This window comes from Chrysemys picta, chromosome 4 (genome assembly GCF_011386835.1).
Source record: "Chrysemys picta bellii isolate R12L10 chromosome 4, ASM1138683v2, whole genome shotgun sequence".
NCBI lineage: Eukaryota > Metazoa > Chordata > Testudines > Emydidae > Chrysemys > Chrysemys picta.
In genome coordinates this window covers 27,905,084-27,928,099 of record NC_088794.1, presented here as the reverse complement: position 1 = coordinate 27,928,099, position 23,016 = coordinate 27,905,084, and the positions used below count along the sequence as shown (strand labels likewise).

The window sequence follows — 23,016 nt, the reverse complement described above, 5'->3', positions numbered from 1 at the left end:
CTTGCTCCCAGCTCCTCACATGCACGCCACAAACTGAAATAAGGTCCTTTTTAAACTCAGGTACCCTGATTAGCTAGCCTGTCCTAATTGATTCTAGCAGTTTCTTAATTGGCTCCAGGTGTCTTAATTATTCTGCTTGTTTTAACTGGTTCTAGTGGGTTCCTGATTACACTACTGCAGCCCCTGCTCTGGCCATTCAGGGAACAGAAAACTACTCATCCAGTGACCAGTATATTTGCCCTCTACCAGACTCCTGTACCCCACTGGTCTGGGTCTGTCACATTACATAATAATATTGTATATTTACCTTTTATTTGAGGATCTCAAAGCACTTTACAAATGTTAATTGAGTTTAAAAACACCTGTGATATAGGCACAGAAACTACTGCTATGCTCATTTTACTGATAAATAAACAAGCCCCAGAGAAGTCAGTAGACATGGTCACATAGCAAGTCATTGTCAGAACTGGGAAGGGAACCCAGGAGTCTTAAGAGCTATTCTAGCTCTCCTTTTCTCTACAAGGAAAAATTGTGATTGTATGCTGATTCTTAGTAAATGGACTCTAATCCTCGGTCCCACTGTTATATTTTAATTTCCTCCTGGTTCCAGATGATGGCAATTACAAGCAGCAAAATTAACGACCTTCTCTTACGTGTACTGGATGAACTCTCTCAGGAAAATTTTAAAAGATTTAAAGACAAATTATCTTTTATTGACTTTGATGGAGGAGGTAACATCCCCGAAGGTCCACTGGAGAATGCCAACAGAATAGATACGAAGAATCTCCTGGTGAAATTCTATGGTGAAGACACTGTGTTAGATGTAGCTATAGAAGTATTCACCCAGACCAATCTGAGAGACTCTGCGGTTAAACTTAAAGAAGAAAAAAGAAAAGGTAAATACATATAATTCCTGTAACTCCTTTAAATCTTTTCCCCTTGAATATCCCCAGATTATGTGTAGTAAAAGAAGCAGCAGTAGGAACGGGCTTTTAGCACCAATTTGAAATTCCAAGACAATAAGACTAAAAACCAAGATGCATACACTTCATTGTCACAAAAAATAGCGAAATAAACATACATCTTTTCTAAGATTTCTAAAGAAAGATTCAGGCAGGAACTTCTTCTACAAGATATATTATTATTAAAAAGACAAATTCAGGCAACTACAAATATTCAGATAGAAGTAACAAAACCTGTAGAGCACAAGTCTGAAATGTCCCAGAACTTCTGTACTTTTAATGTAACAGCCTGGTCATAACATCTGATAAGACTTTATTATTTTTTTAAATATTTCTACAGTACACTTTACTCCTGGGAGAATTCTGCGCCGCTGCGGAATGTGGAATTTTGTACAATTCTGTTTCCCCCACAGAATTTCTGGCCACCACTAGGGGCTGCTGGACTCTGCAGAGCCCAGCATGCAGTGAGCAGAGCATCCACCTGGCGGGGTGGAGGCTGCACGCTGTTTAATCCTCATTCTCCTGGGGATGGAAGAGGGCCTGGGAGACCCAGCCAGCTCTGGCAAAGTGAGAGGAAGAGGGCTGCACCACCCCATGTCCCCCGGCAGGACAGTAAAGAAGTTTGGGGGGAGTAAAAGCTCTGGGGGTGCTGGTGTCTGAGCTGGGGCTGGGAGGGGGGTGCTGGTGTCTGGGCTAGAGGGTGCTCCACAGCTGGGCTCTGGGGGGATGGGAGTGCAGGTGTCTGGACTCTGGGGGCCCCGCACAGCCCCCTCCAACATCCCCCAACTGTAACTGGGTTGTTGTAGGGGTTTCTTTAACTCTCCACTCCTATTGTCTGTATTGTTGACATACTTGTTGGCAGGTATTTTGAAATAAATTACCAAAATAATTGAAACTGGAGTGATTATACTGCGTTATTTTGACAAATAAAATATGCAGAATTTTGCAGAATTTTTAATTGGGGGGAACAAAATTTGTAATTTTTTGGTGCAGAATTCCCTCAGGAGTAACACTTGTACATTGTAAATAGAGCTGGATTATGCAAATATGAGAAAAGTGATTTGCAAATAAATTATTTGCCAATTTGTAGGAAAGACAAATAAATATAGTTGGTAAATATTATTGGATCATTCATAAAGCTGGTCAAATGATGAAAAAATGTATTTACCACTTGATGAAGAGTGAAAATTTAATAAATTTAATTATATGATTCAATCAGCTCTGATTATGGTGTGACGGGTTGGATCACAGAAAAGCCCTTGGGAACTACCAACTGATGTGCTGAGACTACCCCTGAGCCTATTTCCCCTGGCAGCTTGGGACTTTAGTGCCCTGCCTGGTTTGAGCCAGGCACGCTTGCCTGCTACAAACCCAGACCCAGGTCTGAACCACGTCCCAGAAAAGCTGCAGGCTAAACTGAAAACAGCTTAAGAAGTGTTCCAGTCTCCAACACACAGATGCCCTAGCTCCCAATGGGGTCCAAACCCCAAATCCGTTTTACTCTGTATAAAGCTTGTACGGGGTAAACTCATAAATTGTTCGCTTTCTATAACACTGATAGAGAGATATGCACAGCTGTTTGCCTCCCCTCCTCCCCCAGGTATTAATACATACACTGGGTCAATTAATAAGTAAAAAGTGGTTTTATTAAATACAAAAAGTAGGATTTAAGTGGTTCCAAGTAATAACAGACAGAACAAAGTGAATTACCAAACAAAATAAAATAAAACACGCAAGCCTTGTTTCAGTAAGCTTCTTTTACAGACTAGCCTCCTTCTAGTCTGGTCCAGCAATCACTCACACCCCCGTGGTTACTGTCCTTTGTTCCAGTTTCTTTCAGGTATCCTTGGGGGTGAGAGGCTATCTCTTGAGCCAGCTGAAGACAAAATGGAGGGGTCTCCCAGGGGTTTAAATAGACTTTCTCTTGTGGGTGGATACCCCTCCCTCCCCCAGTGTAGAATCCCAGCTACAAGATGGAGTTTTGGAGTCACCTGGGCAAGTCACATGTCCATGCATGACTCAGAACTTACAGGTAGCAGCCATTGTTCAGATGCTACCTTAAACGTCCTCAAGTAGACTTTTTGTGTGGATTGGAGCTTTCCAAGATTCATTGTCCATTAAGTGTTTCTTGATTGGGCACTTAACTTGCACATTCCTTTCTAAAGAAGCTGCCCAAATGCCTTACTAAGGCTACTTAAAATCAAACAAGTACACAGCCAATATTTGTATGCATGTATCAATTTCGAATACAAAAATGATACATGCATACAAATAGGATGACTATATTCAGTAGATCGTAACCTTTGCAGAGATATGTTACATGACATATGTTGCATAAAACATTTTCCAGTTATGTTATATTTACATTCATAAGCATATTTCCATAAAGCATTATGGGGTGCAACATCACATATGAATTAATATAATAACCCTACAGTTGTTAAAATGAACAAAGTACATTTTGTGAGGCATTCATAGTGGTGGTTTTGTTGTTAATATGTTTGTTCACTTCCATCCCAATCCTGCACAGATTTACACATGCTGAACATTACACACAAGTTCTCTCATTGACTTCTGTTGGCTCACGTGCACAGTGTAATTCATGTGGGGCTCTATTTTAGTGGTCACCAACCGGTTGATTGCAATCGACTGGTCGATCCTGGGGACTCTCCCAGTTGATCGTGATCTCCGGTTGTGGAGCGTGGCTGCCGCTAAGGCAGGCTTGTTCCTGACTGCCCCGTCCCCATGTTGCTCCCGTAAGCTGTCCCCGCGGCCCCGTGGTGGGGAGCAGGGATCTCGGCCTGCTGCTCCTGCCTGCAAGCATCACACCCGCAGCTCCTATTGGCCGGGAACGGGGAACTGTGGCCAATGGGCAGGGCCGGCGTAACCCATTGTAGGGCACTACAATTTGGGGGGCGGCGACTGCAGCAGTATTTCGGCAACGGGACCTTCCACTGCCTCTGTGGGGGGCAGCATTTCGGGGCGGGACCTTCCACCGCCTAGGTTGGCAGAAAAGCTGGCAGCGCTCCTGCCAATGGGAGCTGAGGGGGCAGTGCCAGCAGAGAGAGGCAGTGCGCAGAGCCACATGCCCCACCCCCAGGGGCCACAGGGGCGCGTTGGCTTCTGGAAGCAGCGTGGGGCCGGGGCAGGCCGGAAGCCACCAGCCGGGAGCTGTCTGCGGTAAGTGCCGCCTGGCAGGAGGCCGCACCCCAACGCCCCCCACCCACAGCCATGCCCCCTTCATCCGAACTCCCTTCTGCACCCCAAGCCCCAGCCCTGAACCCCCTTCCAGATCCAGAACCCCATACCCCCTCCTCCACTCCTGCCCCAGCCCTAATCCCCCCCTCCCAGAGCCAGCACCCCCTCCTGCACCCCAACCCCCTGCCCCAGCCCAGTGAAAGTGATTGAAGGTGGGGAAGAGCAAGTGACAGAGAGAGGGGGGGATGGAGTGAGCAGGGCGGGGTTTCGTGGAAGGGGCAGGGTAGATCCTGAGTTGCCCTTAAATTCAAAAAGTGATCTTGGACGTAAAAAGGTTGGAGACCACTGCTCTATTTGGAGGAGAGGGGCCTTAGTTGCTATATTTGCAGAAATGAGTTATTTGAAATGTGTGTTCCCTCATTAGTGTGTATTAGATTCTGTTGTGCAGTGAGGCCACCAAAGCTAAAACAGTTAGAATAGCTAAACCTCCAGCCAGGAAACTATGATGTCACAGATCTCTAGATGATCTGTCTTCTGAGTCCCTTTGGTGCTGCCCATATCACTCTGAGATAAAAACAATGCAAGTTACAGAGTCGAATCCAAAGGGTCACGTGAGGAGCAAGTGAATATCCTTAGACATTCAATTGTCTGAGAGATTTTTCCTGCTGACAGTATTTTTTTTTCTTTCCATACATGGCCATGCTCCTATTTTAGAGACAATTGTAATATAATTCTCACTGCCTGTCTGTCTGGTTTTAGGGATCTCTCTTGAAATTACACATGGCATGGTTAAGAGGGATCACCTAGTGGATATCTTGCTAGCATCACTTAAATCTCCGTTCTTTGTTAATAAACTTATCTTGTTTTATTACCAAACCATCTCAGTGCTGTGGATTAAAATAAAGTGAGAGTCTTTGGCTAACCTAACAGGCTGGTGTGTGCTCTGCCTCTTGGGAGGCAGCAATAAAGCTTAACAATTTCCGTGAGTGTCCAGTGAGAAGTACTGGATGCTGCTGGGAGACATCTCTGGGGAACTCGGGAGCTGGAGTTATCTGCAAGGCAAGGTTGAAACTGGCAGTGTCTTGAAGAGTGCGCTGGCAAGGCACACAGACACACAGGGATCTGACACAGCTTAGTAGAAACACTCTCACTCTTTCTAAGGCAGAGAGGTACACAGTGGCTCATAGGTTTGGTTCCCTTGAGCAGGACATCACAGTTCACCCCATGCACCATCGTCCTCTATGTTAATAATTTGTTTTCTTTTTTTAGTGTTTCATTGTTCTCACGCTTTTGATTCTTTTTAAAGTCCATTAACACTCTGGATATACATTTGCTGACAGCTGACTGTGTGACTTAATATCTGAACATATGATTTCTTTTTCAGCCCTGGGCCCTAATCCAAAATCATTTGGGACAGCAGCAAATGGTATGTGTTATCCAGTTTGTATGTTGTATAATCAGTGAGGATTGAGCAGCAGTGGAATTGTGTGAGTGAGGGAGTGACTTCATGGCATGAGACCCAGCTGATCATTCATCCCCTAGGAGTGGTCTGTGCTGTAGTCACACGGCCATTACTGACATCCTATGACCTAGTGTTTCAGGATTTCATGTCCAACTAAATGGCTTCATTGTAATGCCTTTCCTTTTGTTGAATGTTTTTTGTATTGTATACTCAATGTTTCTCATGCTTCATGTAACTGAATTAGATTACAGGATGACATACAGTGAGAATATACAGGAAGAATACCAATTTATAGAAGACAGGAATGCTCGTCTGGGTGAGTGTGTGAGTCTAAACGGAAGATACACACAGCTGCTTATTGTAAAGGAACATCGCCATTGGGAGGCCAAACAACATGAAATAATGGCAACAGGAAAGAGACATGCAGAGATCCTGGCTAAGACAGCTACTCCAACTAAGATAGAAAGTTTGTTTGACATTGATAAACGCAGACCAACACCATGAACCATTGTGCTTCAGGGAGCTGCTGGGATTGGGAAAACAATGACAGTAAGAAAGATCATGTTGGACTGGGCATCTGAAAAAATCTGCCCTGGCAGATTTGATTATGTTTTCTACATAAGCTGCCGAGAAATGAACCTGTCTACCAAGCAGATAAGTGTTGCTGATTTGATTTTAAACAATTGCCCTGACAGAAATGCGCCAATTAAAGATATTTTGATGGATCCAGAAAAACTCCTTTTTATAATTGATGGTTTTGATGAACTGAAATTTTCATTTGATGAACAAATCACTAATCTATGCACTAATCGATCCCCATGAGAAGCAGCCAGTGGAAATCATATTGGGCAGTTTATTTAGGAAAAAAGTTCTTCCATAATCATTCTTACTGATCACAACAAGACTGACTGCTCTGGAAAAACTCCAAAACTGTCTAAAGTTTCCGTGTTATGCAAAAATCTTGGGATTTTCTGAGGAAGACAGGGAGGAGTATTTCCACAAGTTCTTTGAAGATACAAAACAAGCAGCACAAGCTTTTGGATTTGTAATAGAGAATGAAATTCTCTTTACAATGTGTTTTGTTCCAATTGTATGTTGGTTATCTGCACTGTGATCAAACAACAGATGGAAAAAGGTGAAGATCTCACACAAACTTCAAAAACAACCACTGCAGTGTATATGCTCTTTCTGTCCAGTTTATTAAGGGATCATAGCTGCATGTCAAAGCATTCCAGACAAACTAATCTCAGAAAGTTGTGCTCCTTAGCCAGAGAAGGAGTCTGGCGAAAGATAATACTGTTTGAAGAAGATGATCTCAAGAAGCATGGTTTAGATGTATCCAATATTCAATCCCTCTTTCTCAACAAGAGCATTTTTCAAAAAGATATTGACTGTGAACATGCCTACAGCTTCATTCACCTAAGTTTTCAAGATTTTTTTGCAGCTTTGTTTTATGTACTGGAGGAAGAGGAAGAAACAGTGGAAGAGTCAGTGATAGTTACAAAAGATATGTCTAAACTATTACAAAGTTATGAAGAACCTAAAAATGATTATTTAATGTTAACAGTGCATTTCCTGTTTGGTCTCTTAAACGTAGATAGAATGAAGGAGATTGAGAAATGCTTAGGCTATAAAACTTCACTTGAAACAAAGCCCAAAGTACTGAACTGGGTTGAAGAAGTAGGCATAGCATTGGCATCTCTGTCCTCTAAAGACCGGAACGAAAATAAGTTGAAGTTTGAATTGTTCCACTTTTTGTTTGAGATTCAAGAAGAAGAAATTGTGACACGTGCAATGGATTGTTTCCCACTCATTCACCTGGAGCGGACTTGTTTTTCAAAAATGCAGTTTACAGTTCTTCCCTTCTGTTTGAAGAACTGTCGAAGAATGCAGTCACTTTTTCTGTCTTTTTGTTCATCTGAAGTCAGTGCAAGAAAACCACAAAAGTAGGGAAAGACAGTTTATTGAGATTTTATCTTTAGAAAGTAAATATAACTTCCTTATAACAACAATTAGTTCTTCTTCCAGTGCTTGCTCATGTTGATTCTATTCTAGGTATGTGCGCGCTCATGTGCACAGTCGTCAGAGATTTTTGCCTTAGCAGTGTCCGTAGGGACGGCTGTGGCACCCTATTGTGCCGTGCTCATGTGTCAGTATATCAGGCGCCGCCGACCCTATGCCCTCTCAGTTCCTTCTTACCACCTGTGATGGTTAGTCTTAGCAACTTTCCTGGCCTAGCAAGAACTAGCAGTTTTGTCTCTTCTTACTTCGAGCCTTAGAACCTTGTAAATAGTTTGTTTATAGTAGTTAGTGTTAAGTAGTTGTTAAGTATGTTTAGAAGTTAGACTCCCATCAGGGACTTCGCCCCAGGCAGGGCATGCCCCATGCTCTCTGGGGGTTAAGCCCTGCTCAGATTGCAGCAGGCCTAGGCCTGTTAGTGACTCCCATGACAGTTGCCTGAAGTGCTTTGAGGGAATCACTTGTGAAGGACAAGTGCTTTATTTGTAAAAACTTTTGGCCCAGGACCCAGAAAGAGTGTGACATCTGTTTGCAGGCTCTCCTCATGGAGGCTGTCCTCTGCCCAGCTTCTGAGCCTTTCCGGCCAGACTCTACCCCTAGTACCTTGGCCTGGGTTTGTAGCACAGCCCTGGCACTGGGCTCTGTCTGGCACCGCTCTCCATCGCCGGTACCCTAGAAGACCAAAAAACACGGCTCCCTGGCGCTGGGCAAGAAAGGCCATGGGGTTTCAGGCAAAAGTCCCAGTTTGGGCCACCCGTCCACACCAGAGCCACATGGACGTGCCACCCCAGTCGGGGCCCCTAGTCCCTCCAAAGGATCTGCCACTGGCTCCCGGGAGCAGTAGGGGACCCAGACTTGTGGCTGGACCAATGCCTTCCCAGGCTCTCCTGGAGCCTAGAGAGCAGAGACCTCTACCAGTGCTGCCGGCACTGCATGTGCCATAGGACGCGACAAAGGCTCTCTATGAGGGCAAGCCAGCCGCCAAGACACCCCACAGAGCAGTTGAGCGTCACCAATCCCCTGAGCCAAGGCAGTGCTCTCTGACTCCATGTTGCAGATCTCTGGCTTCACAGCCCAGATCCTCTGGGGCTTGCCCTAGATCACCGGCACTGCGTTCGCAGTCTCTGCCTTCTTGACATGGGTCACCTAGTGGGAGGCACGGTCACCGTATTACCGGCACCATTCACCCTCCTGCCAGTCATCTTCTTGGCACAGATGGGAATGATCTCCATCATAGTACCGGTCCCCCCAACCCCAGTCCTCCTATTCAAAGAGGTGGTCTCCAGCGGCGATGGTCAGCCGGCAAATGCTGGCATTGACGTCCCCACCATTGTCACCGGAAGGGGATTTCTCCCACATGGAAAGGGAGGTTAGCCCCTCGCTGAGGCATCACCGGCGTGATTGGGCACCAAAGGTTGCGTCGACCTCTACAGTGCCACCTTGGCAACATGGCCAGTGGCCCGCACAGTGGCCCTATTGCAGTGCATGGGGCATGCCTGTGATGCAGATGCCGATGCCCCCTTTGCACCACTCATCTGCTGCTGCCTCACAGCAACAGTTGACAGCACCAGCGGCACCAGTCTCGGTGCAGGAAATGCACTTGGAGGTTGTGGTAGAGGAGCCAGCACCAATTCCAAAACCCCTTTCCTCCACAGGGCATAATGCCCCAGGGCCTCCCCAGCGATACAGTCATCATCCTCATCTCCGGACGAGGTGGTGGCGGGTCCCTCGAGAGCCAGCCTGCCGGGTGATTCTAAAGAGCACAGGCACTGCATTGACGGGTTGCCATGAACTTGGGCCTAGAGCCAGAGGAGATGGCTGAGCACCCTGTTCAATGTAATCTTGGGCATCTACCCCTGCCTGTGTCATACTATCAGTGCATGATGGGGTCCTAAAAATTGCCAAGGCCCTCTGGCAGACCCCCTCATCCATCCCTCTGACCTTCAAGAGGGCTGAGAAAAAGTACTACGTCCCAGCCAAAGGGAGGACTTGTTGGTCACCTCTGCGGCCAACGAAAAGGACAAGCAGGGGCACTCCAGTTCAACCCTCAAAAATAGAGAGGCTAAGAGACTGGACCTTTTTTGGGAGGAAGATTTATTCTATGGCCAGCTTGCAATTCTGGGTGGCAAACCACCAAGTTCTCTTAGGCAGGTACAATTTCAATTTGTAGGACAACCTCCATAAGTTCAAGGAGTCCCTGCCCCAGGATTTGGCCCAGAAGTTTGGCACCCTGGTGGAGGAGGGTACAGCGGCAGCAAAGTGCTCTCTTCAAATGGCGTGAGATGTGGCTGACTTGGCAGCGAGGGTGGTCTCATCGGTGGTGGTCGTGAGGCACAGCTCCTGGCTTCAGACCACTGGCCTGTCCCAAGAAATGCAGGTCTCAGTCCAGGATCTCCCATTTGATGGGAATGGACTCTTTGCAGAGCAGAAGTATGCGAGGGTGCATGGGTTAAAGGACATTCAGGACTCCATACACCACAGTCTGCAAGGAAGCAGTTCTAGCCGCCCCCTCCACCAAAGCTCGACAACCTCGATAGGGGTCTGTGAGGAGAAGGGATAGAGACATGAGTGTTAGAGGGCTTATCCCTTCACCCTCCCACTTCCCTGGTCCTTCTCACGTAAACAGAAAGCAGCAATACCCGAAGTCCAGAGGTGCAGACAATTCAATGTTTATTGGGGTTAACTTCCAGCAAGCAATGATTCCAGTTTCCTTCCTCAGTGTTCCGTTCCCAGCTCTGACATCGCAGAGCATTTACCCCATGTCCTCCTTCCCAGCTCTGATGCCTCAGAGCCCTGCCTGTGTTCCTGTTCCCATTTCCCCCCTTAGCAAAATATGATTCCTATTTCCCCCCTTACTTCCTGTTTGACCTCAGTCTCTATATTAAAACTTGAGAGTTCTACTTAGCTATACCTTAACCAATCATTTTACTGAAATTTAACTAACCAATCCTAACATATTGTAACATGATTATCTAACCAATTATATCCCACCACCTTAATTGGTTTACACCCAGCAAAATTGTTTCTGTCTGCTGTATAATTAATCAAAGAACCAGACAGAGACCATACAGATAAACAGTAGAGAAGTGGAGACCATAAAGACAAAATAATAAGAAGTGAGTGTTTCACAATCACAACTATTGATAAGTGGGTTCTTGCCAGACAGGATGCTATCAAACTAAGTTTTCTTTAAATCTTCTAGACTCTTCCCTTTCTCTGGAGGTGATAGATTGGATCATCTTTTTAACAGCCCAAAATTGCCTTATTTCAATGTGACAAGTGAGGATGTGACCGTTCGCTTCCCAGCTTATGGCTGCCCCTGCTGTTTAGCCAAAGGCCTTAGCTTAAGAACAAGGACTTAGACTATCATAGTGCGAGAAGGCCTATAAACAGGCAGACTGTGATTTTGATTCTTGTTTTGTATTTCTATAACTAGTTAAGTGATAAGAATGCACCTACATTCTTAAAGGTTTCAGAGTAACAGCCGTGTTAGTCTGTATCCGCAAAAAGAAGAACAGGAGTACTTGTGGCACCTTAGAGACTAACAAATTTATTAGAGCATAAGCTTTCGTGGACTACAGCCCACTTCTTCGGATGCATATAGAATGGAACATATATTGAGGAGATATATATACACACATACAGAGAGCATAAACAGGTGGGAGTTGTCTTACCACCTCTGAGAGGCCAATTAATTAAGAGAAAAAAAAAACTTTTGAAGTGATAATCAAGCTAGCCGAGTACAGACAGTGTGATAATAAGTGTGAGAGTACTTACAAGGGGAGATAGAGTCAATGTTTGTAATGGCTCAGCCATTCCCAGTCCTTATTCAAACCGGAGTTGATTGTGTCTAGTTTGCATATCAATTCTAGCTCAGCAGTCTCTCTTTGGAGTCTGTTTTTGAAGTTTTTCTGTTGTAATATAGCCACCCGCAGGTCTGTCACTGAATGACCAGACAGGTTAAAGTGTTCTCCCACTGGTTTTTGAGTATTATGATTCCTGATGTCAGATTTGTGTCCATTAATTCTTTTGCGTAGAGACTGTCCAGTTTGGCCAATGTACATGGCAGAGGGGCATTGCTGGCACATGATGGCATATATCACATTGGTAGATGTGCAGGTGAACGAGCCCCTGATGGTATGGCTGATGTGATTAGGTCCTATGATGATGTCACTTGAATAGATATGTGGACAGAGTTGGCATCGGGGTTTGTTACAAGGATAGGTTCCTGGGTTAGTGGTTTTGTTCAGTGATGTGTGGTTGCAACCAAAAAACAGACTCAAACGAGAGACTGCTGAGCTGGAATTGATATGCAAACTAGACACAATCAACTCCGGTTTGAATAAGGACTGGGAATGGCTGAGCCATTACAAACATTGACTCTATCTTCCCTTGTAAGTACTCTCACACTTATTATCACACTGTCTGTACTCGGCTAGCTTGATTATCACTTCAAAAGCTTTTTTTTTCTCTTAATTAATTGGCCTCTCAGAGGTGGTAAGACAACTCCCACCTGTTTATGCTCTCTGTATGTGTGTATATATATCTCCTCAATATATGTTCCATTCTATATGCATCCGAAGAAGTGGGCTGTAGTCCACGAAAGCTTATGCTCTAATAAATTTGTTAGTCTCTAAGGTGCCACAAGTACTCCTGTTCTTCTTTCTACATTCTTAAAGTATAGGTCTTTACCGACAGGCCTGAATATCTATATCCTAACAATGAGCTTTAGTCGTCGCCACCATTCCTCCTCCTACTCACCCAGTCTGGCAAAGCATCCAGGGGGCCAGAAGTACTCATTTTGAAGGTACACTTAAGAGCGACACCCCAGTCAACTCCCCTGATCCACCTTGTTCTTTCCTCAACCATCTCCATCCCTACCGTTTGGCCTGGTCACAGGTCACCTCAGACCGCTGGGTGCTAGAGATAGTATCTTGGGGCTATATCCTGCAATTCTCGGCCACCTCTCCATACCATGCCCCCTCTTCCCTGTCCCGCTTCGGGGACCCTTCTTATGAGCAACTCCTCATTCAGGAGGTCGAAAACCTACTGCACCTGGGGGTGGTGGAGGAGGTCCCTTGGGACATGGAAGGAAAGGGGTTCTACTCCTGCTACTTCCTAATCCCCAAAGCACAAGGGGGCCTTGAACCTATTCTGGACCTGTGACGCCTCAACAAGTCTCTCAGGAAGTTGAAGTTTCGCATGGTCGGTCTTGGCTCCACCATCCCTGGATCCGGGAGACTGGTATGCCGCCCTTGACGGGAAGGACGCTTATTTCCATATTCCAAGGCCACAGACATTTGCTCTGTTTTATAGTCAGCGGATGCCATTTCCAGTTCACGGAACTGCCCTTTGGCCTCTCATCAGCCCAAAGGGTGTTCACAAAATGTATGGTGCTAATGGCCGCTTACATGAAGCATCAAGGGATCCAGGTCTTCCTGTATCTAGATGATTGGCTCATTGAGGGCAGATCTCAGGAACAAGTGTAGAGGAGCTTCGATTTGGTGTGTTCCACCTGCCACGACCTGGGCCTGTTGATAAATGAGAAAAAATCCACCTTGAGGCTGATACAACTAATAGAGTTCATTGGGCCTGTTCTCGACTCCATGCAAGCCAGAGCCTTTCTTCCAGAGGTGCATTTCCAAGCCATGTCAGCCCTAATCTCCCATGTGAAGAACCACCCGCTCACCACAGCTCACACCTGTCTATGGTTGTTGGGCCACATGCATGGGCGACAGGTATCATAGGCAGGGGAAGGCGTTGCTTTCCCAAACTGCCTCATGTGCCCCCGCCCAGGCTCCACCAGAGTCCAGGCCCCCTCCTGCCTCCTGTTCCCATGCCAGAGGCTGGGGCAGGCAGGCTGGGGGCTGCGCCACGCTGCCTGTCCTCCCGGCGCTGTGGCCACTGTGGCCACCCAGCACTGGGTGTTGGGGGCGCTCCAGCCATGTCAAATGCCCAGCTCTGGGGCTGGCGGCTCGGCTGCAAAGGGGGGGTCTTCATGCTTGGGAGTCATGCCAGCAGATGCGCCCTGGGAAGGCTTGGACTGCGCCACCTGACTCTCCTCTCCAGTGCTCCGGGACTGGAGGAGGCTGCAGCCACGCAACTCCGCTCTCTGGAGCTCCGGGGCCGGGGCAGGCTGTGGCCGCACTGCCTGGCTCTCTGGAGCTCTGGGGCTGGGGGAGACTGGAGGTGCTACCTTGGGACAGGAGCCAGCAGCCATAATTGAGTGGGGGGGGGCGCTGGGCATGGGCCAGCAGCGGCCACAGTGGGGGGTGGGCTGGGGTCTAGTGGGCATGGAAGGGGCGGGGTGGGAGGCTAGTCTCCCCAAGCTGTGGGTTCACCCACTGCCCATGTACATATGTGGTCAGTCATACCTGGCTATATCTCTGGCCTTTGCAAGTGTGGCTGGCATCAGTCTACATCCCCAACAGGCATGACCTAGAGTGGGTAGTCAGGGTGCCGGATCACATCTGGTTATCCCTGAATTGGTGTTTGGACCCTGGGTCAGTGTTGAAGGGAGTTCCCTTCACAGCCCTGGCCCAGTTGCTGACCCTGGTCTCCGATGCTTCAGACCTGGGCAAGCTCAGCACACAAGGTTACTGGTTGCGGGATGATCTGGCCCTCCATATCAATGTCAGGGACCTCAGAGCAGTTAGCCTGGTCTGTCAGGCTTTCTTGCCCCACCTGAAGGGCAAGGTAGTGCAGGTCCTGATGGACAATACTGCTGCAATGTATTACATCAACAGGCAGGGTGGAGCCAGGTTGTCAGCCCTTTGCCATGAAGGTCTCTGCTTTTCAGACTTTTTTGTGCGGCATGCCATTCATCTGGTAGCCGTGCATCTGCCCAGGACCCAGAACGTATTAGCAGATTGCCTCAGCAGGACTTTCTCATCTCACCCAGAGACAGTCAGTACGATCTTCCAGAGGTGGGGTATTCCCCAGGTGGACTTGTTCACATCCTGTCAGAACAGGAAATGCCATGTGTTCTGTTCTGCTCCCGTGGTTGGGGGCTCTTGTGTACGCCTTCCCGCAAGTGCTGTTAATTCACAGAGCCCTCGTGAAGATCAAACAGGAGAGGGCAAAAGTTATCCTGATAGCCCCTGCGTGGCCTGGCCAGCACTGGTTTGGCAGGCTGCTGGATTTTTTGGTAGTCACTCTGCTGCAGCTACCTTTCTGGGTAGACCTGCTGACCCAGAACCACAGCAGTCTTCTGCACCCAAACCTGGTGGCATTGCACTTGACAGCATGGCTGAACGCGGAAGAACAGAAATGTTTGGCCCGGGATCAACAGGTCTTGTTGGGTAGCAGAAAGCCCTCCACCAGAGCGACTTACCTGGCCAAGTGAAAAAGGTTCACGTGCTGGGTCTTGGAACAATGTATCTGGGATGAACAGGCCTTGCTTCAGGAGATCCTGAATTATCTTCTGCACCTCAAACTCCAAAGATTGTCCCTGTCATCGATCAGGGTCCACTTGGCCTCCATTTTAGCTTTCCACCCTCCATTCCAAGGCAGGTCGGTCTTCATTCACGACATGACAGCCTGTTTTTTGAAAGGTCTGGAGCATCTCTACCCACATGTCCGGGATCCTGTCCTTCCCTGGGACCTGAATCTCATGCTGTCAGGGCTCATGGGGCCTCCCTTTGAGCTGGTGGCTTCCTGCTCTCTCCTGCTTCTCTCCTAGAAGGTTTCGTTCCTGGTTGCAATAACTTCTTCCCGCAAGGTGTCTGAGATCATGGCACTTACTTCAGAACCGCCTTATATGGTATTCTACAAGGATATGGTCCAACTGCGGCCGCAACCCGGCGTTCCTGCCCAAGGTATTTTCCCAGTTTCATACTGGCCAGGACATATACTTACCTGTCTTCTTCCCAAAGCCTCATACATCTGATGAGGAATGTAAGTTGTATGCCCTGGATGTCAGAAGAGTGCTGGCCTTCTATGTAGACAGGACAAAGCCATTCTGTAAGTCAACACAGTTGTTCCTTGTGGTGGCAGACAGAATGAAAGGTCCCCCAGTGTCTGCTCAAAGGATTTCATCCTGGATCACTGCTTGCATCTGCTACTGCTATGAACTGGCAAAAGTGCCTCCACTGGCAATCCTGACAGCACACTCAACTAGGGGGCAAGCGTCATCAGTGGCCTTCCTGGCGCAGGTGCCAATCCAAGAGATCTTTGGGGCCGCTACCTGGTCATCTGTCCACACATTCGCGTTGCATTATGCACTTACCCAGCAAGCTTGAGACAACACTGGCTTTGGCAGAGCAGTGCTGCAAGCTGGATGACCGTGAACTGCAAGCCCACCTCCATGGACTCTGCTTGTGAGTCATCTAGAATGGAATTGACATGAGCAAGCACTCAAAGAATTAAAAACAGTTACCTACCTTTTCATAACCGTTGTTCTTCTAGATGTGTTGCTTATGTCCATTCCATTACCCACTCTCTTGCCCTACTGTCAGAGTTGCTGGCATGAAGGAACTGAGAGGGTGTAGGGCTAGTGGTGCTTGATATACCGACGCATGGGTGTGGCACTCAAGGGGGCGCCACAGCTGACCCTACAGAGATTGCTAAGGCAAAAATCTCTGATGACCACGCGCATGGGTGCACACACACCTAGAATGGATTGGACATAAACAACACATCTCTAAGAGCAACAGTTACGAAAAGATAGATAACCATTTTTTATTTTACATTTAGTTATAGCAATACCTACTTACGTCATATTAAATAAGGTTGTGTCATCATTAGATAGAATAATAGAAACTAGTGAATGAAATCGGTTAGGTCCAAATTAGTCCACCTCAAAAGGGCTTTTGCTTATTTTTCCCCCATCATATATTTTCCATGCCAGTCCCTGTTAAATGTCTCCTGGATTGGGGCTTCCACTACTTCCCTTATGGGACTGTGTCTCAGTCTTATCTCTCTCATTTTCAGGAAACCACACTTCCAGGCATTCTCAGTACTGATAATGGCGATGTTACTTCTATTTTGGTGGTGGCACAGGCCTGACTCCTTAGAGTGTTCATAGTCCATTATTATTTTGGCATGCTACCAAAACTTTCCGGTGGAACCCAGCCACAGCAGGGAAATGGTGATTTTAACAGTTTATAACTCAGCTACATGTAAATGGAATTTAATCAGACAAGGGGAAGGCCCTTCTCTAGGCGGAGGGCTCCATGCCAGATTTCAAAGGGCTGCTGCAAACAATGAAGGTGTTTAAGAGCTTCTCAAATAAAGGTCAACAGAATATTTAAAATGGGTAGTGTTAGGTATCCCAAATACAGGGATCACTACCAGCTCTACATATAAACCTGCTACCATTCATAAGCCAACCACTAACTGCCTGAGGTTAGGAGAAACTTCCCACATGGGCAGGTTACTTGATAATTCTCTGTTTTAATTAACCCAAATTTGACTCACAGCTACTATTTCTGTAGAGACCTCTCTTCTGTTTTCAGTGCAAACCAGCCCCTGACACAGTTGGATGAGGATGAACAGGCCTGCCAGAGTAATTTAATAAAAAAAGAGCTGGTGGAAGGATTGAAGCATCCAAACTGCAAAGTGCAGAAACTTGGGTGAGTAGTATGATAGTTTTACCTTTACTTGTGAATTTGTCTTGTCATAAAAACCAGACTATTGGGTCGCTGTGCGTACAGAAACACATGGAGGCAGCTGCCAGATCAAAGAGTTGGTGCCCAGTTACCCCCCATCCCAACCTCCGTATATACTCAGGTACTGTGCCACGAGTTTATTCAATAGCTTCCAATGCCTTAAGTTCTCTGAAACACTGACACACATTATTAACAAGGGAGGGGAAAACCCAAACAGCTGGATTCTCTGTTAGAAGACGACAAATTTGCAATTAAGAATGAAATTGTATTATTCTCATACATAGGTAGTCCAATACCACCAGTTCTGAAAGGACTACAAAGAATTAGCAAGTGGTCCAGAACCCAGAGAGGGAAGGAGAGAACAGTTGGAAAGATAGAAATTAAGGACAGATGAAAAATTGCAAAATCTGAAGACCAACAATAGCCTCTGAGGAAGCTGATATGCACCTTGAAGTTGTTTTGTGAAGGAGTGGAGAGATGACCAAGTTATTGCAGTTTACAAATTTTCTCATAAATTACTGTGTTTCTCTCTGTCCATTGGATGAAACAGACTGCCCAGACCTGCTGGGAGATGGTTGCTTTGAGGCATTTCTTTGTATCAGTCTAGGACAAACATGGTCAAACCATGGTTCGTGAGCCATTGGGGCTTTTGCCCCATGGGAGGCGCTGGAGCAGAAGCCCCTAGCCCCACCACCCTGCCACAAGGCAGAACCCCCAAGCTTCCCCCCCGCCCCTTAGTCTGGTAGGCGGAGAATGGGGGGCAGGGACTCTGGGAAATACTTCAAGAGAATTTAAGCCCTGAGCTATTGTGAGAGTGAGACCAATAGAAAGAGAAGCTGTCACATGCGCTTTAGATCAGGAACTTGTGTCATTCTGTATTCAGACATTGTGCTGTGTGGACCTCATATGCTTGCGATCTCCCTGCATTCTGCAGAATATAGGCTGTGTTTACTGTTCATAAATTGCATTTGAATAGTTTTAGATTTAAGTGTTAACCCTACTTTAATTTTGCGGATTACAATGACATCTTCAAATTGTAAGAAACATAAGTATGAAGAAGAAAACGGAGGTTTTAAGCCAGATTGGGAGAAACATTTTGCATTCAGCGTTACAGGTGGCAAATCCCTGTGTCTTATCTGCAATGCATAGCTTACTCACTACAAAGGGAGCAACTTGACACATCACTGTGACCCGGTGTGCCTAGGGCAGCTCTCACTGGAAATGCCAAGGTCAGGGAGGCTGCAAAAGGGAGAGCAGATATACTCCCAAGACTAGTGGGTAACACTGAAGTTAGACTCCCCAACCAGTCACAAACTGTGCTTCTGATCTCCCACACTGGTTATCAAGAAGCAAAAGAGAAATCACACAGTCCCCTTTATTGCATTCCAGTACTCTGGCTCCCAATCAGCATATAGGTCCAGTACAGTGAGAAGTTCTTTAAAAAAACTCTGCTCACATATACAAAATGTTCTTCTGACCCCAAAGGGTCAGCCACGTCGCCAGGTTTGGATCTTACCCAAAATACCACGCTGCCAGCCAATCCTTTAGTGTCTAAAACTAAAGGTTTATTGTAAAGAAAAAAGAACAAGAAGAGAGATGTTAAATGGTAAAACAGTCACATATATACAAAGACTTCAATGTGCATCAGGTTCCTAGCAGTATTGGTGAGTTTGCTGTCTTGAAAGTCCCTGAACACATCCACAGCTTGGATGGGTTATTCAGCCCTTTGTTCAAAAATTCATTTGTAGAAAGGTTACTCCAGAGGTCATCATTGTCCAAGCTGTGAGAGGGGGTGGAGTGATGGGGAAACTCAGGAGTGCTGTGAAGTGAAAAGGAACGTGTGGGCGTAGAGGGCAGTGGGGTTGGCAAAGAATTGTGCATGTGCACATGCTGCAGTGGAGGTCGACCACGGATCTGCTCAGTCTGCAGCTGTATTAAAGACTTGAGCATCTCTATCTGATCCTCCATTACTTTTATCATCCTCTCAGTCACTTCCATAGCGAACGCTTGATTCTCCTTTCTGTCCTGCCTTTCGGCTTCCCAGCACTCTTTCTGTTCCCTAGTCTGTGTGTCAGCGCGCTGCAGCATCTCTCTGAGCATATCTTCTTTGCTGCGTCTTCTTCCTTATCTGCCGAAGCCAGACAGCAGGGGTGCATGGTGTGTTCCTTAAGGTCTCAGCTGCTGTGGACAATGCACAGATGAGGGATTGTTACCTTCCAGCAAACGATTGAAACATTTCAGTAACAAGGGCCTTTTGCAACTAGTAGCAATCGCTTTCTCACTGACTCTAAGCAGGCACACAGCTATGCAAGCACACAAATCATGGTGTGTGGCAGATCGGGGGGAGGGCGCTTGTGCATATGGACAAAACAGCCACGGCTTGCAGTGCAGCTTTGCAGGGAACTCATTCTAAAATTATCCAACACTTTTCCACAGGCAGGCCCCCTAGCTGACATCTCACTGCTGCGGGCAAGCAGGGAAACCAGGGCACAACTACTGCATGCTTGTGGCTTTCACCCCGGTCTATATGCAGCTTAGCTATGTGCCGCTTTGGTCCCAGCTGCAGTGACTGCTAAATGGCATGGGACAGTTTCCTAAAATGGGGGAACTAACAAGGCTGCACTCCCTTGGAATTTGTGGCAGAGGATTAACAAGTACTTTCCAGAGCCTCTCTCTGGAGGATTCCATGCAGATCTCGATGTCCATTGACACCCTGCTTGGCCACGCAGATTAGCTACACAGGGCAATGTCAAGCTCACATAAAAACACAACCTGCCTCCCACTTTTCGATTCCCTACACAAGCCACAGCAACTTACCCTGCGTCTCATCTGCTTCCTGCTCCCCAGAGAGCACTTCTGAAATGGAGAAAAGTTCCTGGCTGCCTGCCCCACCAGGTGACGTCGCTGGGAGCTCCGCATCCTCTTCTACCTCCACTTCTTCATCAAGAATTTCAACCTCTGGGTTAGCTCCTCTTTCTGCTGCCTCCGAAGTATCTTTGGGGCTCTCGGCGATGGAGGTGGGGTCACCACCGAGGGTAGCATTCAGCTCCTTATAGAAGCGGCAGGTCTTAGGTGCACCACCAGAGCGATGGTTTGCCTCCCTCGCCTTATGGTACGCCTACCTCAGCTCCTTTATCTTTGCTCTGCACTGCTGCATGTCCTGATCATAGCCCTTTTCACACAATCCTCAAGAAATCTGCCCATATGTGTCCCAATTCCTACGGGTCACTTGCAGCTATGACTCAACAGACTCCTCTCCCCATATACTGATCAGATCCAACAGTTCCATGGTAGTCCAAGCAGGAGCGCATTTGGTGCGATAGCCATGCCAGGACACCTCTCCATGCTGAGCCAGCAAGCAGGACATGGGATTTAAAATTCCCAGGGCTTGCAAGGGGGAGGGGACAGATTGGTTGCAGGACTGCGGAGTTCAAACTGCTGACCAGAGTGGCAGCATGGGAATTGTGGGACACTTTCTGGAGGCCAATAAAAGCAAAAAAAAAAAACAGGTGTGGTGTCTACACTGGCTGTTTGTTGACAATAAAGGGAGGGGGAAAGACAAAAGTCTCTCAAAGGGATGGAAGTTTTTTGTTGCCAAAACTGGGCTTTTTTTTTTTACAAAAGTCCCATTGCAGTGTGTATGCTCTTGCTGTTTTGTCACCAAAAGGCATTTTTTGGCAACAAAACTTGGCAGTGTAGACAAGGCATCAATTGGTCAGTTGCATAGGCGATGTCCCTTGATGGGTCATCAAGCTGACTAGGCAGTGCTAATGCTAATCTGTCTGGGGTGTCACCCAGATGCACAGCACAAGTTTGTAACTACAGACATACCATACATATAACTTACAGTACAAAGGTGATACAAACACAAACAAGCTTATCATATTTGGCAAATTATAACATTTTTGCAGATCCCTTACATGGCATATCTGGCACAATTCTTTACAATTTTATAATATTGATATTCATAATATCCTCAAGTGTTGCCCAGGTTCCATACAGCGTCAGTCACTACGAAATGAATCACAATAACTTTAGTCTAAATACCCTCCTGAATCAGAATTAAGGAAAAACAATATATCCGCATTAAAATTATGTCTAAATAGTCAACAGACACTACTTTCAGTGTTGAGTAAGGAAGCTGACCAAACAACCAAAGCTAGTGTTTTTTTATGTCATGGAATATCGCTTGTGCTAAACGTCCATATTCTGATGGAGAATTTGTTAAGAAGAATGTTGCAGAAGTGGTTGCAATTTTAGATCCAAGTAACAAAAACTTCAATGATTGATAAAGCAAATTCCAATTTCGCACCACACTATGGAGAAGTGTATATCCCAGATCAGTGCTGATTTTGCAAGAAAGATGCAAAACGATCTAAAGAATTCTCTAGCATTCAGCCTAGCTGTTGACAAATCCACAGATATACAAGATAAACCCCAACTAGCAATATTTGTTTGCTGTTTCCACAGATCTAATTGTGAAAGAAGAAATGTTGGACTTAATGGTGCTAGAAGAAACAACCCATGGTATTGATGTAAAGAACACACTTGACAAAGCATTGACAAATGCTGATGTACTGCTGGATAAACTTGTCAGTATTGCAATGGATGGAGCACCTGCAAAGGTGTGGGGGGGAATTAGGCCTTATCAGACTCTTAAAAAGCGATCCCAAATTTCTGGAGTTTCTCCCTGTTCATTCATCATCCATCATGATCATCTCACAGGCAGACACTTCAAGTATGAAAATGTTACAAAAATGGTCCTAGAAATTGTTAATTTTATCCGCTTGAATAGGAAGACTCATTGACAGTTCAAAAATTTCATCGAAGAGCTGGATCTTGAAGACAAACCTAACAATGTCTCTTTCTACTGTATTGTGAGGTGGTTATCAACCAGCAATGTCTTAAATAGGTTTGTGGAATGGATAGAGCCTATCAATGCTTTCCTTCAGGAAAAGAAAAAGTCCTATCCGTAACTGGAAGATGAGAAATGGATGCAGGATCTCATGTTTTTCACTGATATTATGCAGCATCTGCAAACTCTCAACTTGGCACTCCAAGGGAAAGATAAGATTATTTCTGATCTTACTCAGAGAATCTGCAGCTTCCAGAACAAGTTAAAGCTTCTTCAAAGAGACAAAATGTCAAGAGACTTCAACCACTTTACCTATCTCAAGAGTAGGGTAAACACATTCCCTGAAATCAAAGTAGAAGATCACAAACTTGAGGAATACAGAGGTAAATTACCAAGGACTGCTTGAGGCTTCTGGGCCAGGTTTGAAGACTTGTAGAAATTGAGATCCTGTTTCACCTTTCTTGTAATCCCATTCATGGTTGATGTGATCAATGACAGCTGTTCAATTTCCAAAACCATGGTTATGGAAACATCTACTGTAGAAATGGAACTGTTGGAAATCCAGGAGGACCAGGCTCTAAAGATGATGCATAGCATAAATCACAGTCTACAGTCAAGTTTTGAAAGCAAGTGCCAGGAATGAAGTATTCTCAACTCAAGAAGACCAGTGTGCGACTCATTTCAATTTTTGGCACAACATACTGCTGTGAATCGTTGCTCTCCGTGAACTTTTGTGCAGTCCTTACAAATCAACATCTGACCGAGCTCCTCAGTACTGCCTTGACAAAATATCAACCAGATTTTCCAGAGACTTACGACCAGGAGGGAGACCGACAAAGCCTCTAGCTCTAGTAGTAATTAGCCATAATACAGCTACTAACAAGTTAATTTTTTTTAAAATGCATGTGTAAA

At 46.2% G+C, this 23,016-nt stretch overlaps 1 pseudogene; it reads left to right on the top strand.

Annotated features, from left to right (window-relative positions):
• Positions 1 to 613: 613 nt before the first annotated feature.
• Positions 614 to 7,572, top strand: LOC135982817 (NACHT, LRR and PYD domains-containing protein 3-like; annotated as a pseudogene).
• Positions 7,573 to 23,016: the final 15,444 nt, after the last annotated feature.